Raw genomic sequence first — 18,490 nt, forward strand, 5'->3', positions numbered from 1 at the left:
AGCACATTTCTTCCAGAGCAGAAGACCCACTCCCCTTATAACTGCATATTTCAGAGAGAAGATTCTGGAAGAGTTAAAGATAACCTGCTGTACCTGGACATGGGCATAGCTAAATTATTGTTAAGTTCTACAACACCTGCTTCCCACTTCACAAGACCACTTGGAGAGCAAAGGGGGAGAGAGGTAGGGCAGTGCTCACAGGGACCAGATCTAGAGCCTCGGGATCTTGAACTATATTCCTCTCTCTGAGTCCGTGTCTTCCCCCGCACCTGCTTCCCCTACACACTCTAACGCAATGTCCACATGCACCCGTGTTCAGGTTTTCCCAGAGGCAGACCTTGATGCAATGGTACAAGTGCACGTCTTTCACGTGGGAGGTGATCCCAGGCCACTCAGGCAAGGATGGAGGAAAATGAGACAGAGAAAGAGGGTACATGACAAATCTGGGTACCAAGGTAGACAGGGGACACCAAAGCCCACCAGTGGACTCTGGAGACAGCGTGGATAATGGGTCAGAGTCACCCCACCCTAGGGCAAGGAAGCTTCAGAATATACCCCATCAGCCATTATTGGGGGGCTGCTCCCTGGGCATGGACATTCAGGTGCTCTGGCTCCCCACATATAGGTGGATATGTCCTGGTGAGCAGGAAGCCAGGTGAAAGCCCTCAGGAGACTCTTGCAATGAAAAATTCTCTATCATCTGAGTGGACCTGAAAGACCTGGGAAGCTCACAGCCAGGCTGATGAGGAAGTGAGACTGTTCTCTGGAACAATACCCCACCCTTTGTTTGTCTTGTGTCACCAGACAAGGGAATATCTAGTGATCATAGAAAATGCTAATACTAAACCAAACTGTTCTTGATGCATGATTCAGAATTTCGATAAAGGCTTTATAGGAGACTATGAGATAAAATTAAAACCAAAGATGCTCAAGAAACTTTGAGTTATCATGACCTCAGCTAAGCCAGTCTTGGCCCCCAGAGGGAACTCTAGACGAAAGAAAAGTTAGGCTGATTTAAAACAAGGTTACCACCCGGGGGGAGAACTAATGAATACTGTTTTGTAACTCAATTTGCTGCCGATATAAAAAAAGATACAAAAACAGGAAACTTTAAAAAATAAATTAGCTCCATTATTATAACTGACTAGAAAAATATATGTGAATAGCCCAAAGGCCAACACTATGTTGTCAGTCTGTTGCCAAAATAAAGCCAGAGGAACTGTAACTGTGCTTTACCAGACATCAAGGGATTTTACAAGAAAAATCAAGTTGCAAATTTTAACTATTTGATAAATATACCTTTGTTTCAATTTGGGATAATGTTTGATTGGTGTACCTAAAAAATATTTTTCTTATGCATTACAAATTCTTAAATTGTGATCAAAGAGTCAACTTGCTCTTTTCTGTACTTTGTTGATTAAAAAAACTCAAGGTTAATACTATTCTATTAACAGTTAATCAGATTTTAAGATATAAAAATCTGAAAACAAAAAAGGACACTTTAAGATTTTAACAGCTGCAGTTTGTTATAAAAAGTTAATAATAAATGAAACAAAAATATTTAAAAAGCTATGAATAAAAGAGATACTTTAATATAAAAAGATTTTATATGTTTGTCTTGTTAAAAAGAGATTTAGAAAGATACACGAGACCAGAAGGCCTAAATATGTCAAAAAGGTGTGCAAAAATGATTTATCAAAAAATATATGTTTGTTTATTGGTTTCAAGTTTGCTATAAAAGGTTTACATCTACAGCCATAAAGAACTTTCATTCCTTCTGATTCTAATTCTACAAGAGATCTCTGTTAATTGACCTGCAAAAGTTTTGACTAGTCTTAATTAAAAGAGATGTTATAATTCAATTGGCCAAATATATATTTGAGTACACTCTAGTTTCATAAATTGTCTTATATGCTTGTCTATTTCTGTCCAATTGTTTAAAAGTGTTTGTCCAATTATATTTTTTATCAAAATGACATTGAAGATAAAAATAATTTGTTAATTTCTACAAGCTAGTTTTATAAGTTAAAATTTTGTCAAGATAATTAAATATAAACTCTTAGGTCTAGATGGACTCCTGTTGATAAATAAAAAAGACAGCTGCTCAGAAAAATTTATTCTGGTTTTTATTCACTAACGGGAGCCCCAATAATTTTCATAGACTTCTGAAAAGATATATCCCCAACAAACATCACTAAATATGTTGTTATAAGATTCTTACATTGGTTATCATGAAAGGGTTAAATTCTAAATATGTTATTGTGATATGTTTATGTTGGTCATTTTCAAAATATAATATTTCCTAAAGAAGTTATTAAAAAGTTTTATTAAAAATACTTTTGATACCAAATTAAAGGACATAAAATTTCATACATATAATTATGATTATTATTGTTAATCTTCTGATATACTAAATAAATAAAAACTTCATAGGACACTAAGAAACTATTAATGCTGCTTCAAGAGGCAAGTTATAAAGTTTCATAAAAAGGCTCAAATTTGTATACGATAAGTGAGATATTTATGATTCCAAATTTCCAAAGAAATATGCTGCTCGAGGATTAAAAGGACACAAAAACAACTGAGAAAATGTTGGGGGCAAAAGGTTTTTGCAGAATCTAGATTCCAGGGCTTGCCAATATAGCCAAACCTCTATACAAAGCTTTAAAGGGCCCCAAAAGACAACTGTTATGGGGTAAAGAACAAGAGCCAACATTTAAATGGCTAAAACTAACTCTCTGCTGCCCCTGCATTGGGGATTCTAGATGTGACCCAGCCTTTTACTTTATATGTGATTTTTAAAAATCATACTGCTTTAGGGGTGCTCACTCAAAGAGTAGGCCCATGAAATCAGCCAGTATCATATTTATCTAAGAATTTAGATCCAGCTGCAAAGGGATGTCCTCCTTGTTTATGAGACCTGACAGCTACAGTTATGCTAATTTAAAAAGCTGACAAGCTAACCTTAGGACAGAAATTGACTATTCAGGTTCCCCATGCCTTCCTAAAACTTAAAAAAAAAAAAACGACATCAATGGCTTTCAAATAATAAAGTCACATAATATCAGGCCCTCACCTATGAGACTCCCCACCTATATTTTGTTCCTGTTAGAGCCTTAAATCCTGCAACCTTTTTGCCCTCAGAATCTGGTCCCCCGACCATGACTACCTCAGTGTCATTGATGAATTGTTCTCGAGTTGTCCAGATCTGCAAAAACTCTGCTGTCTGATTCTGATTTCTTCCTGTTCACAGATGGGAACAGCTTGATGAAAAATGGAATACCCTATGCTGGCTATACAATAACAACTCAGGATGAAGTGGTCCAAGTCCCCTCCCCACTGGAAGGTCAGCTCAGCTAGCAGAGCTATGGACACTCATACAGGCTCTCCGATGGGCAAAAGTTAAGAGGATAAATGTTTATGCAGATTCCCGTTTGCTACTTTACATATCTGTGACACAATCTACAAAGAGTGTGGTCTTCTCACAGCAGAGAGCAAGCATTAAAAATAAACAAGAGATAATACAGTTGTTAGAGACAAGGTGAAAACCTGATAAAGCATCAATAATACATTGCTCTAGACACCAAGAAAAAAAAAAGATACAATAGCAAAAGATCATGCCAAGACATACATAGAAGCCAAAAAAGACAACTAAACAGAAACTTCAGATGATTACACCCACCCCTTACAAAGGTTATAAATATTTGTTAATATGTGTTTATACTCACTCTGGATAGCCCGAGGCCTTCCCTACAAAAACAAAAGGCTTCAGAGGTATATATGGTTTTATTAAAAGAGAAAATTCCAAAGTTTGGTCTGCCTCTCTCCATAGGCAGCAACAATGGGCCAACATTTGTAACAGAGATCTAGCTAAACTATTACATATAGAATGATTCTTACATACTGTTTATTGGCCTCAGAACTCGAACAAGGTTAAAAAAATACATCATACTAGTAAGAGTGTATTAACTAAATATTTTCAGACAGCACACTCAAAGCCCTTCTCTCATCACACCAGAAGCTGATGAGTCTACACACAGCTAAAGAATGAAGACTACACTCAAGATATTATAAACTCTTTTTTTGTGTCAAAACTGTTATGCATTATTTTGTTTTTAAATTAAAAATTTATAAGCTTAAAGATAATAAATTTGATAAAATAATATAACCTTCAAAACTATTAAATGAAAACTAGAGGGACTTCACACATCTTTTTGGTGCCTATCCAAAAGAACATTATAAAAACCCTGATACCATACTTAACTCTGAGAGATATACCCCAAAACAGAAATATTGGTCAGATAAAACTCAAATATGGTTAAAGGGTTCTGCTGCAACCCAAAGGTATTGACAATTGTGATAACTATAAGGAGGGACAATACAAAATGTATATAACCTTTAAAAATGTATATAGGTTGGCCTTGAAAAACAAGCTGGCTACAAGGAATAATTTTTTCATGTTTATATTAGATATCAGTCAACTGCTAGACATGGACCTCAGAGATTAAAAAGATAGATTCTACAGATGAAAAAGGCTTAAAAAGACCCCCCTCCAAAAAACAAAAAAATCTCCTTCATTACAAGAAATACAAAATATCTTTAAAAGAAAAATTAGAATTAAAATTATACAAAAATAGATATAGATATGACAGATTTAATTGATGACACACATTCCCTGATGCTATAGACAGACCAATTAGTCTGTAATTGTTAGATTTATATACCACTCACCAGAATGACTTAACAATTTTTATCATCAGTGACTTGCCCTTAGAGCCAATACAGCTTACTATGTACCCCTTACTCAGCTACCCATCAGATATAATTGATAATGATACTTGCTTTCTTGATATTTGAAAATCACACAATGTCTCAGCTATCTGAACTGATATTGTTTTTTTTGTTTGTTTTTTGTTTTTTTGAGACAGGATCTCACTATGTAGTTGAGACTGACCTGGAACTCACTATGTAGTCCAGGCTGGACTCGAACTCACAGCGATCCTCCTGCCTCAGCCTCCCAAGTGTGAACTGATATTGTTGATTTGTCTTCTACCACTAATAATTACTCCACCCCAAATGAAACTTTCTCTGTAAAAATAGTGTCTTCAAGGTAATTTCAAAGCATTCTACTGGTTTATGTGGTTTGAGGATCCTAATCCCCAACTTGTCTGTTTCTGAGAAAAAAATGTTACTATACAAACTAATCTGAAATAATTAAAAATCATTACATACACTAAGAGATCATATTAAATTGCCCCCCAAAAAAGTTTGATACCGAGGACCCGACAGGTTCTGGGGCCTGACATTCAATTTTAGCCTTAACTTGTCAGGATGGAGAGCTTGGGTCAGCTCCCTCACAAAACCAATTATTGTTATACTGTTTGTCCTCATGTTTAGTCCCTATGTGGTAAACTAAATATCAAAATTCATACATCAGAGAATAGCTGCTGCCCAACATTATCAAATGAAAGGAGCAAAATAATAAAAATTGATATAAACACAGTGAGGGGTAAGGAGTTACCCCCCAAAAACAATGAGAGGAGTGATAAAGAAAGCTTTTATAAATAGTAAAAACCTGTAGAATGGCTTCTGCTAACAGTAGTCTGTTTCGTTTAGTTCAGAATCAACAGACACCAGAGGCATCTAGTCTCACTCAGAAGTTTTGTAAACCATGTGATTTATAAAGAAATACTGTCAACTTTGTTGACCAGACACTCCCCCTTCTCCTGGGCTAGAATAGATAACCAGATGAATTTTAAAGGTAACCTCCCCTAACAAAGAAGTGTTACATCTGGGCTGATAGACAGACAAATCTGAAAGGTAAACTCCCACAACAAAGGAGTGCTACATCTGTCTCGCCACCATGATTTGTATGTCAGCAATGTGAACTGTAAAAATGAAATGTAACCACCTGAATGAGATCAAGGCTGTGGAACCCTATAAAAGAAAGAGATGTAGTCCAGTACTAGATCGACCCAGGCACTGCTTTACGTGGGATCGATCTTTGTTGACAAATAAATCTTTTTTCATTTTACTTCCATTCTGCCCCCTCTCTGTGTGTCACTTACCGATTCCTTCCGTAACAGTTCAAGCCTTCTAGTTAGTGGCACTGTGTCATGGCAGCCCTAGTGAATTCACACATTTCCCCTGGCTCCATTTCTCCATCCCCACAGTTGCTTGCAGTTGGCCCATCTTTTTGAGGTCAGAGGGGCTGAACCATCTTTGGGTCAAGTGTCCACCTGAGTCCACTGGGTGTTGAGAGAGGCATGGTCCCATGGCCAGGTCTGTGAGGGAGGACATGTCTCTGGAAAGGGAGGGAAAGACCCTCCCAAATGTGTCTGCAACCTTGATCTGAGATAGTCATGGGCTGAGCTGGCCAGTCATCTACCTGCTTGTTTTAATTTGGAGCTTTTCCAAATCATTGTCTTTGTCCTGGAGCTAGACCATCTGGAGAAGTAAATCAGCACAATGCTGAGCATCTAGGCACTGTCTCCAGCAACCCACACCTCAGGCCACATGTGGCAGATTTCCTGGCTCAGAGATTGTGACATTGAGAGCCACAAGTCCTGTCCACTGGGGCTGATCAGAAAATAAGAGAGGCACAGCTCGCCTTGTATGGAAATCAGCAAGATGTGAGGCTGACAGTTAATTAGGTTAATTAGGAAACCATGCCTTAAAATGTAATGCTGGTTTCATGAGCTTTTAAAGCCTATCAAAATGTTTGCAGAGCTTTATAGCTGGCAATTAACAGTCCTGTAAAGATATACAAAGAAACAAGCAGATATGAGGGAGCTGACAGATGTGGCAGCTGCCAGGACCACAGAACCTGTTTCTGGCCTTCAAATCTCCTAGGTTTGAGTCCCATCTCTGCCTCAACTTGTGACCTAAAACAGGTTCCGCACCATCTCTGGTCTCCACAGTCTCCTCTATCCAATGAAAAGGCTGTGTCACTTCTAAACTTTGTACCTCAGAGCTTGGTCCACTAGGAGGTGCCACTGCTCTGAGGTCTCTTCAGCCATCAAGACATAGCTGTTCCCAGCATCCCACTCTGTGGAAGTAGACATAACTTTTGTGACCAAAGCTCCGTTCATCCTACTTTGGTAACAAGTTTTTCCTTTGGGGGACCCCCCCGGGACAGTTTTCAGTCCCTGCGCTTTAGAGTTTGACTCCAATCCTGTTGCTAAAGGGGTGAGCATGTGCCTCATCTGTAGCCAATCAGAGTTTCTCATAGATGATCACATGACCTAGTCTGAGCCAAGACTTCCCAGCCATTTGAAGTGAGGTGATTTAGACTTGATAACATGGGTGGCCATTTGGGCACAAAATGGAGAATGAAAGCGTGGAACAAAGCTGAGCCAGATGATGGGAAGACCAGGGTATGGCACCACTGTTTGGGCCTCCAAGTCTACCAGTGTCTTAAATTACCCTTTTAAAAAAATCTTTTTTTCCTTTTGTTATTATTGCCTATTAATGTTTACAAAGTATGGGGTTTCAATGCATATAATATGTTGTGAGTGTATCCTCCCTCTCTAATACCCTCCCTTACACCTCCCTTTCACTCCCCCTTCCTCTTGCGTAGTAATGGTGTCCTTTCTACTTTCATGTTATCTTTTTAAAATCCCACATATTAGGGAACTCATGCAACATTTGTCTAAGTCCGGCTTATTTTGATCAACATGATGGTCTCCAGATATATCTATTTTCCTGAAAATGACAAAGTTTTTGTTCTTCTTTATGGCTGATGAATACTCCATTGTGTGTAAGTGCCATATTTTCCTTATCCATTTATCTGTTGATGGGGACCTAGGCTGGGCCCATGTCTTGGCCATCATGAATTGTACCACGATAAGCACAGAGACCCTATAGTCTGCCGACTTCAGTTCCTTCAGGTATATACCAACAAGTGGTACAGCTGGGTCGAATGGGAGCTCTATCTTTAGTTGTTTGAGAAATCTCCATACTGGTTTCCAGAGTGGCTGTACTAATTTACATTCCTACCACTGGTGTAAAATGGTTCCCCACATCCTCACTAGCACTTGTTGTCTTTTTGTTTTATTTTGTTTTGTTCTGTTTGGGTTTTTTTGTGTGTGTGGTGTTTTTGGTTTTGTTTTTACCAGGGATCAAACTCAGGACCTTGCAGTTGTGAGGCTGGCGGTGGCACCACTGAGCTAAATCCTGGGCCCTGTCATTTGTATTTTTGATGACAGCTGTTTTGAGTGGGGTAAGATGAACTCTCAGTGTAGTTCTAATTTGCATTTCCCAAATGGCCAAAGATGCTGAACATTTTTTTTTTCATGCACTTATTTGTACTTTTTTGTGGTCTTGGGGAATGAACCCTAGGCCTTTGCACTGAGCTACATCTCCAGCCCTTTTAAAATTTTTAGTTGGAGACAGGGTCTTGTTAAGTCTTTAAGTGCCCCAGGCTGGGTTCAAGCTTGCAATCCTCCTGCCTCAGCTTCCCAGAGGGATTGCAGCGTTGTAGCAGTGTGCCATCACACCCAGCTTGAACTGCTTTTGAGAGATGTCTGTTTAGGTCATTCCTCATTTTTTGATTGGGTTATTTGATTGTTTTGTGTTAAACTCTTTATATAGCCTAGATATTAATCCTCTGTCAGAAGAGTAGTTCAGAAAGGTTTTCTTCTATTCTGTAAGCTGTCTCTTCACCCTGCTAGCTGTTTCCCTCACTGTGCAGAAACTTTTTAATTTGATGTAGTCTCATTTGTTGATTTTCATTATTATTTCCCATGTTTTTGGAGTCCTGTTCAAGAAGTCTTTGCCTGTCCCTATGGTTTCAAGTGTTTCCTGTTTTCTTTTAGCAGTTTCAAATTTTCTGGTCTTTTTTTTTTTTTAAAGATCTGAATTATATTCAGCTTTATTTAAATAAGGATAAAGCTACTTAGCAGTCTTTTTGCATACAAAAATGTACATTATAAGGTCAAACTTTTCTGTACTGAATTACAAAACTTGCACAAGCATTTAATAAAAGAGAATACTTAAAAACATTTGACCATCTGGTAGCCTCTGAAAAGCACTGAAGCCTTACCATAGTAAACAGAGAAAGCTCTTTTATATATATGTGACTTGATCTACTGGCAGTTTACTTAATGTAAGTTTGAAAAGTCATTGCTATTGAATGAGTCTCTAGGTGAGTTTCGGAATCATCTCTCAAAACTTGTCAACCAAAATATAATTTCAAATAAAAACTCCAATTCTGAAGATTTTAATACTTGCAAACGTATCACGGTTGTGGTGGGGCAACTTCCCAAAGTGCCTGGTGGCTGTCCATTCCGGACGCCTCGCAGCCGTGACAGCCAGCAGCACGGTCTCCAGACACAGGGATGGGGCTGCCCCAGGCCCCACAGTACGAGGCCTGGGTCAGCCCAGCTCGGCGCTTTGGCAAATGCACAGGCCAAGCGCTTGCCTGGCAAACCGAAGCCTAAGCTCAGGATCTGCAGCGAGAGGAGGAGGGCGGATGGAAAGAAGGAAACTTATGCGGAGGAGGGACCGGGAGAAGGAGAACAAGCAACACCGGAAGAAAGCAGGGCTCACTGCATCTCATGGACACCGACTACCTGCCGACCCGGAAAGGAAAGCTGAGTTCTGGGAGTGAAGTCAAGAGCACTCCGGTCACGTTTTCCTGAACTTTCGAAGCAAAGCAAACATCATTTCCAGACCTAGGACCCGAGCCCCTGTGCCCGGTCCCTGGAGGAGGCCGTCTTGGGCGCTTGGAGGGACCAGCAGACCAGGGAGGTGCTGCGCTGTGAGCACTGACTGTGAATATTTGTGACATAAACTTCAGTTTGAAGTCACACAGCTCAGCTGTTAATTGCCAAGCTACTCTATTAGTTAAATATACAAATTAACAATTAATTTCACCACCCAGCTAAAAATAAGTTGGCACTGACAACATCATCAAATGGCTAACTCTTAACTAAGAGAGAAATACAGGAGGAGCAGAATAGTAAATAGTAACAGTAAATAGAATGGGTCATTCTACCCTAAAATCTGTACTTTCTGGGTTTTCCCTGTAACACATGTTCATAAGAACAAAACTCCATCAACAACGTCACACATATCAGCCTTGCAGGTAACAATGTATTTAAAAATTTATCATAATGCCAAAATTTAGTTCTGTCTTATGTATACACACTTAGTTCAGAACAAAGGCAAAGTGATCAGAATTATGGTCTTAGCATAGTACTTACCTGGCAAGGCTGAATTTCTTTGTAAGGCTAATACGTAGCTGAACAAAAATGGTTATTTTAGCAAATCAAGAGGAGTAAGAGTCCCCCAAAACATACTGAAAAAGGTAAACCGCAGTTCAAAATCAATCGCACATGGAGAAAAGTACAAAGCAGTGGTGGCGAACCTGAAATACACGGCGCAGTGGGCTTCCCTCTGCTCTCCTCAGGAAGGGGTGCTGCAGGACACAGAGGACAGCTCTGTTCTCTCTGTGTTGGGAATCTTTTCGGCAAGGCAACCAACACTCCTCGGTGAGCCCTCGAGGACGAGTGTGGAAAGATTTGCTAAAATACCGACATGAGCTGTTACGTGGTGTGGTTTGAAAGAAGAAATAAAAACGGTGATCCAGAAAGATATTGGAGTTTGAAAAAACAAAAACAAAAAACAGAATCTTAGCTGTCCCCAAAGACTCTGAAAAAGGCTGAGGAGAATAATTCCTGAGGGTCCTTGGATGCTTTATACCAGACTTGCAGCTCATTTTACCAGGATCAATATAAATGTCACACATGGAGCCATTCTTTTAAAAACAAATTCTTTCCCAATCAAGGGAAGAAATTAAAAAGGAGGGAAGAAGAAGAGGAACGATACTGTTTTTAACTATTTTAAACTTCTTAAGAAAATCCAATACTAATCAGTATCTCTGTAAATATTGTCAGTGTATGTGAATTTATCTGAAATCTACAGTTACAGTTGTATTTACATTTCTGGGAACTTTCCTTCGGGGCCATGTAACATGCTATATTTTCTTTCTTTCTTTTTTTAAAATTTGTTCGTTTTTTTTGAGACAGGGTCTCACTGTGTAGTTGAGACTGACCTGGATGAAACTCACTCTGTAGCCCGGGCTGGTCTCGCACTCACAGCGATCCCCCTGCCTCAGCCTCCAGAGTGCTGGGATTACAGGCGTGCGCCAGGACGGCCCAGCTACATGCTATGTTTTCTTCTGTTTCTGGTGGCCTCAGGCTATTCAGGGCCTCCATTTCCTCTTTAGGAGCAGCAGCTTTAACTTGGCAGGAGTAGTTCCAAGAAGGGACAAGGGTGGTGGCTTTCACAGCGCCTGGAGGACTTTTCCCGAGGGGGAGGTTTGAGCCGGTCGTTATCTCTGTTCTCTGTCCTCTTCGCTTTTATGCTTGTGCTGGTCCAGCTTCCATCGCATACAATGAGGGGTTTTTCCTCACCCCATCCACAGCGCTACCCTTTCTGTCTCATTTTGTTGTCTCGTGTTGTTCTCTTTTGTTCCCCACCTAGTTTTTGGCAGTTCCCTCTGAGGCAATGGTATTGCACACTGGACACACAGATCAGTGAGACTGTCTTTATTTATTATGTCATTTTCGACAGGTTTTTTTTTTTTTAATATGTTCCTGACATCATGGAAGACCTGCTCCAGAGTGAGGCGAAGGAACTCCGGGGACAGCAGCTCTGGGTGCAGCAGCAGCCTCAGTCCGTGCACTGCGGCCGCCCACGTCCCCCACCATCACCCAGACTTTCTGGTCTTATACCCAGGTCTTTGATTTTGAATTGATTTTTGTACACAGTGAGTTATAGTAGAAAGATCTAGTTTCAGTCTGCCACAGTGACTTTTCAATTCCCCCAGCACCATTTGTTAAAAAGGCTGTCTTTTCTGCAGTGTATGTTTTTGGCTTCTGTGTCCAGAATCAGGTGACTATAGTTGTGTGGGTTTGTTTCTGTGTTCTCTGTTCTATGCCATTAGCCTATGTGTCTATTTTTATCCCACTACCATGCTGTTTTTCTTATTATGGTTTTGTAGTATAGTTTACAACCAGGTTATTGTGATGCCTCCGGCCTTACTCTTCTTGCTTAGGATTGGTTTAGTTATTCTGAGTCTTTTATGTTTCCATATGAATTTTAAATTTTAGTATTGTTTTTTCTAATTCTGTGAAGAATGTCATGGATTGAATCTGTAAATCACTTCTGGTAACGTGGCCATTTTAATAATATTAATTCTGCCAAACCATAAACATGGGAGGTCTTTCTATCTTCTGATGTCTTCAATTTCTTTCTTCGTTGCTTCTCAGCCTTTTGGCTAAAATCAAGTGCAGTTTCTTTCATTAGTGTTCTCACATTTTCATTATACATGTTTTTCACTTCCTCGGTGAGACTGATATCTAGGGGTGTTGTTTTGCTTTGTTCTGTTTTTGTTTTTTACCGTGGATTGAACTCAGGACTTCAATCCTTAGGGGTTTTGTTGTGGTTGTTGTTTGTTTGTTTTTGTTTTGTTTTGCTTTTTTGGTACCAGGGATCAAACTCAGGTCCTTGTGCTTGCGAGGCAGGCGATGGAACCACTGAGCTAAATCCCCAGCCCTCCCTATGGTTTTTTAAAGTACATCTGCAAACAAGGTTAATTTGACTTCTTTTCCTATTTGTATCTCTTTTTTTTTTCCTTCTCTTGTCTAATTGCTCTAGCTAAAATTTACAGCACTATATTGAAAAGGAGTGGTGAGAGTGGACATCCTTATATTGCTCCTGATTTTAGAGGAAATGCCTTCAGTTTTTCTCCATTCAGGGTGATGTTGGCTGTGGGCTTGTCATGTGTGGCTTTTCCCCTTGAACTTTTTAATCAGGTGAACCCCACATCCTTGATGTTTGTTTAAACCACTCTGAGGTGAGTGTGCTGTCACCTGCAAAAAGGAGTTCTAACAGTTATATGGCGTATTTATGTGTAAGGACACGAGAAAGAAAGAGGGAGGAGAAGAAAACAAAAGCCATAAAAATAGAAAAAAAATTACAGTGAAAGCATATACTACAATTTGCACGTCATTTTGTGGGTGTCAAATGGCATTTGCTCTCTTTTCCCCTTAAAGAGCTGTGTTTCCTTTCAAAGCCCATCTCAGCAGAATGTCTTCTTTCCCAGCTCCCCAACCAGACTTAGTCACTCTTCAAACAGTGTCCTTTGGAGGGCTGACGTGTGCACTTAACTGATATACTTTTCCTCGTATACCTTTTGCCCTGGGACACTCCATTTTAGGACTGTGATAGACACATAGGACTGTCATTTATATCTGGGTCAAGTTTTCAGAAGAGACCCAAGGAAAGAAACCTCAAATTTTCAACTTCTAAGTTTGAAAGATAAAAATGCTTGGGAAGGAGACAAAAGCAGGAAGAACCAGCGTGGTTCCGTGGCCCTGTGCATCCTTGGATTCAACCAACTGTGGATCAAAACTATTTGAAAAAAATTATGCCTGAGGCTGGGGATTTAGATTAGTGGTGCTGTGTCTACCTTGCAAATACAAGTTCCTGAGTTCAAGCCCCAGTGTGGCAAAAAAAAAAAGTCTGTTCTGAACATGCATAGACTTTTTTTGTCATCATTTCCTAAACAATAAAGTATATCAACTATTTATATAATGTTTATATTATAATTTTTTAAAGTTTTTAATTTTATGAGTACATGTTTGCAGTACATAATAATTATATTAATTGCTCAGAGGTGGTACATGCACATAACACATCTTAATTTTTTTTTTGTATTCTCTTCCCCTCTCTCCTCCCATAAATAATCTAAAGATGATTTAAAGTAAACAGGAGGATATGCTCTGGTTTATGCAGACGTTGTCTGCCATTTTGCCAAAGCGTCTTCAGAGGTCTTGGAACCACTCCCCCCGCCAGGCTTTTCGGGACAGCTGTATTCACTGAGACTCATCCCCCCTTTCTTTCACAGGAGTAATTTAAGCCAGGCACAGGCTGATCCCCCAACTCGAGACAACATCCCAGCCTTCCTCGTAACTGGTGTGGTCACCTTGCTGTCGCAAGTGGCACGGGAACAGAAGAGGTGGGGCACCTCCTGCCTGACTGCTCTTTCTCCTGTGAACACAGATGTGCTGTGACCAGACTCTGACAGTGGCGGTGAGTATAACACCAGGAAAGACACCAAAAGAAGACCTAGGACAGCGAAGGAGAGTGGAGAACACGGCTATACCCAAGGTGAAGCCCTGACCTGGAGACAGTCACATGAGAGTGAAGAAACTGTTTTCTTCAAACCACTGTATTTTGTGTCCTCCTGATGATAGTGGTTTATGCTTACACTAATCATTACGTCCCCAACCACCTCTCCTTTAATGACCTCAAAGATCCTCCCAGTTGGGAAGAGGATGAAGTTTTGGAAAGAAAGAAGGGAGAGGACAGGGTCTATATAATCTACTTCTGCCCTTTGACCTAAAACAAATCACAGATTTGATGGTAGAGGGAAGCACAGTAGAATTCCTTTTGAAGTTTGGGGGACTAAAGAATAAAGAAGCTGGGTGTAGGTCTGTGTTCCCAGCATTCTGAGATGTTGTGGCAGGAAGATCACAAAGCCAAGCTCACTCTAGGCAATTTAACAAGACTTTGTATCAAAATAAAAATTTTAAAAGGCCTGGGGATGAAGAAACAGTGCAAACGCCCTGATTCAATCCCCAGTAACACACACACACATACACACACACACACGTGTGTGTGTGTGTGTGTGCGAGTGTGCAGAACTCATGCATGTGTTATTTCCATCTGGAATTTGTTGTATTAGTACATAACAATCACATTCATCGTGGGGAGTTGGTATAAAATTCGTCCTTCGCAGTAGGAGTTGAACATCTGTTACTTTGTCTCCCAGCATTTCTTCACCCTCTTCTGATAATAGCACTCAAATAGGCCTCTGGGAAATCACCTTGTTGCCTTCGGAGAAATGTGGAAATGCATTTAGCTGCCTCTGGTCACACACACTTGGGCTGCTTCCTACAGCTGTGCAGCTTGCGCACCGCACACCTCCAGGAAGCATGTGTCACATCAACCAGGGTTGGCTGGTGTTTCCTAGCATTATGACACAGAGTGGCCCTGTGGCAATCCACATAGGCTACTACTAATGGTTTGCATGCAAGTGGTCCCTGGCTAGTGTGGCTTTTCCAAGAGACAGAACCCAGGGTCAAACTGGATCAAACCTGCTATGACTCACAGGTGTAATAAGCGCTTAATGAACATCTCTTTCACACGCTAGGCTTGGCACAATTCCACTTACATTCTGGGAATATACTGTTGAATGTGTGGTTCTGCTTTAACACTGTTATTGACAAGGTTTGTTATGCTACCCAAGGCCTCTGATGAGAACTCTCGTGAAAACTTCCCAGATGGTACAGAGGTGTCTTGAACAATTGGCAAGTTATAATGACAGTTATAGAATCAGTTGGGTTCCCCCCACCACCACCTTTTTCTTTCTGCAGTGCTGAGGATTGAAGCCAGGACCTGGCACATGCCAGGCAAGCACTGTAGCATCGAGATACTTCCTGGCCCTATTTATTTTATTTTGAGACAGTCTCACTGAGTGGCCCAGGAGACTGGCCTCCAACTGTGATCCTCCTGCCTCAGCCTCCCAAGTAGCTGAGATTACAGGATTCCTCCTTTGCTTTCACTCTTGGGGGACTCAAAGTGAAGTTAAATGGTTTTGTCAAGATTATCCATGACATCTATGCTGCTAAATCCAATGAGTGGGGCAGGTCTCACCTCACATGACCCATCAGCAGCACTTGACAGAAGTAACCATTTGATTTGCAGGGCCCTTTTCTCTCTTGGTTTTTGCTCCAATCTCACTGGCCACTTCTCACGCTTTTTTGCTGATTTTTGCCTCAACTCCCAAACCCTAAGCATAGGAAGTTCAGAGAGTCCAGTCCTTTCCCACGTCCTCATCTCTGCCACCCGTCCCCACTGGCAATCTCTTAGCCTGGTGATTTACATACCGTCTCTTTGACGATGACACTCGAGTCTATTTCCAACCTGCACCTTTGTCCTGAGGTCCAGACCCATGTATCCAATGGTAAATTTTATCCCTTCTCTTAGACATTCAACAGGCATCTCAAACTACACGCATCCCGGATTCAACTCCGCGTCATCAAACCTTCTCCATCCACAGCGCTCCTCATCTCAGAAAATGAAGACACTCACTTTTTAGTTACTTATGCACAAAGCCTTGGAGACATTCTTGACTCCTTCCTCTTTTTTTCATACCCTATTTTAATCCATCAGCAAATCCTGAGGCCTCTACCATTAAAATACATCCCGTATCCAACTTCTGCTCCTTGTTGCGTCCAAGGTCTTCCAGACTACCTGCATCTTTTCCCTGGCTTATGACAATATTCTTCTACTGGTTTTTCTGGCTCTGTCCTATGTAAGCCAGATTTCCATTATTGTAACAAAATACCTGACATCATCAACTTAAAAGAGGAAAGGGTTAATTCGGCTCAGTTCTAGAGGTTTCAGTCTCTTGTCCAGTGGCCCTCTTGCTTGGAGCCCGAAGCAAGGAAGTATATCATGGTGGGAGCACATGTCAGGAGGCCTGCCACCTCGCGTGGGAAAGCAAAAAGAGAAGGAGGAGGAGGCTGAGTCCTACTATCCCCACCAAGGACACGCCCCTGCTAACCTAAAACAACCCATAGGCCCCACCTGTTTAAATTTCTACCACTTATTCAGGAGGCCAAAGCAGGAGGATAAACAGTTTGAGGCTAGCCTGAGGAGTTTAGTGAAACCTTGCCTCAAAATAAAAAACAAAAAGGGCCAGAGGTGTAGCTTGGTGGTAGAGCAGTTGCCTGGCATGCACGAGGGCTTGGGTTCAATCCCCAGTTGTGCGAAAGAAAGAAAGAGAAAGGAAAGAAGGTTTCCACCTCTTCTTAGTGGTAGCATACAGGAAAAAAGCTTTTAACACAAGGGTCCTTAGAGGGCATTTAAGACCCAAACTATAGCCAGACATCAATAAAATTATGAGGCCCAGATTGTCTGCCCCCCTGTTACCTCTCTGATCTTCTCTCCGACCACACTGAGTGGCTTCCTGTCATGCAAATGTAGTGACTGGTAGCCACAGAGGAAAAAGGCAGGAAGGAGGAGAAATAAAAAGGAGGGGAGGGATCTGGAGAAGAGTTTAAAAAATAAAAAAGTAATTGTGAGAGCCTGAGATTTAGCTCAGTGGCTCCACTGCCTGTCTTGTAAGTGCAAGGTCCTGAGTTCGATCCCTGGTACCAAAAAAAAAAAAAGTAATTGTGTATATACATTGGGGCTGTCAGAGAACAAGGAGAAAAGCCAGAGGAAGGTGGCCCAAGGAGCGGGAAGATCTTAAGGAGGAATGATTCCTCACTGAGGGCTCACAAAGCTAAACAGCCCCTCTTCAATTTCCCTTTTCTGCTGTTAAAATTTTTAAACCTTTTCAAATGACGAGCAATTTGTCAGAGTAGCAGCATTCTGGCAGCCATGCTAGGAAAGGAGAAAAAATATTAGCATCTTTCAACTGGTCATTTTTTCTCTCTCCCTTTTCAGCCTAAGCAGGCCAGAGCCAGTATCCATTATTAATAGACACATGTTTTATTGAAGGTATAAAGACCAAAGATTTATAACTTTAATAATCCAGATTCTTATTTTAAATTATCCAACATTATTATTTATTGATTGGCTGGGGATGTTTCTTTGGCAATCGCCAATCTGCCAATCCCTGGAGGGGAAATAGAAGTGGTAGAATTAGAGGAGCAACCGTGGATACTGACTTACTCTGCGGTATACAACAAAACCTCCACAAAACAAGCACGGGCCCAGGGATGACTAAGGCAAAACCCTCCCCTTACTGGGGAGGCAATAAAATAAATAATTACATGGACAATGCAGGAATTTGAGTTTCTGAGGAAAAGCAGCGTGGAAAGGTGTTATTTCTTGGATAAGCGTCCCTCAGAGGCACATGTGTTTAAGGCTTGGTTACCACAGCTGTGCTGGGGTGGGGTGTGATGGAGCCTTTGAGAGGTGGGGCCAAGTGAGAGGCTCTCAGCCATTGGGAATGAGCCCTTGCAGACGCAATGAGACCCCAGCCTCTTCTTCCTCTTCCTGTCTCACACACCCAGCTGTGAGGTAGTGAATAGCTTTCCCACCACAAACTCCTCCCGTGAGGTTCTGTGTCACTGCGGGCCCAAAACGATGGGGCCAATTGGCCATTGAGTAAAACCTCCAAAACTGTGGACCAAAATATCCCTTTGTAAAAAGTTGATGTATTTTAGACATTTGTTACAGTAACAGAATGCTGACTGATGCAAGTGGTAAAAAAGGTTTTCTCCAGAATTAGGAAGATTTAAGTCTCAGGGCCACAACTCACTAGCTGTGTGATGTAGGACACCATACATTCCCTCTCCAAGCCTCGGCTTTCTCACCTGTAAAATGGGGATATCACAGGGTTATAATGCAGTCAACTGAGCTACTGAAGCAAACAGCTTGTTCTGCACAGTGCCCCATGGGTAGT

The 18,490-nt window shown here is 41.1% G+C and overlaps 1 pseudogene; it reads right to left on the reverse strand.

Annotated features, from left to right (window-relative positions):
- Positions 1 to 9,375: 9,375 nt before the first annotated feature.
- On the reverse strand, positions 9,376 to 11,714 carry LOC117287235 (annotated as a pseudogene).
- Positions 11,715 to 18,490: the final 6,776 nt, after the last annotated feature.

This window comes from Fukomys damarensis, unplaced genomic scaffold, assembly GCF_012274545.1.
Source record: "Fukomys damarensis isolate Sample0158 unplaced genomic scaffold, DMR_v1.0_HiC HiC_scaffold_22, whole genome shotgun sequence".
NCBI classification, from domain to species: domain Eukaryota; kingdom Metazoa; phylum Chordata; class Mammalia; order Rodentia; family Bathyergidae; genus Fukomys; species Fukomys damarensis.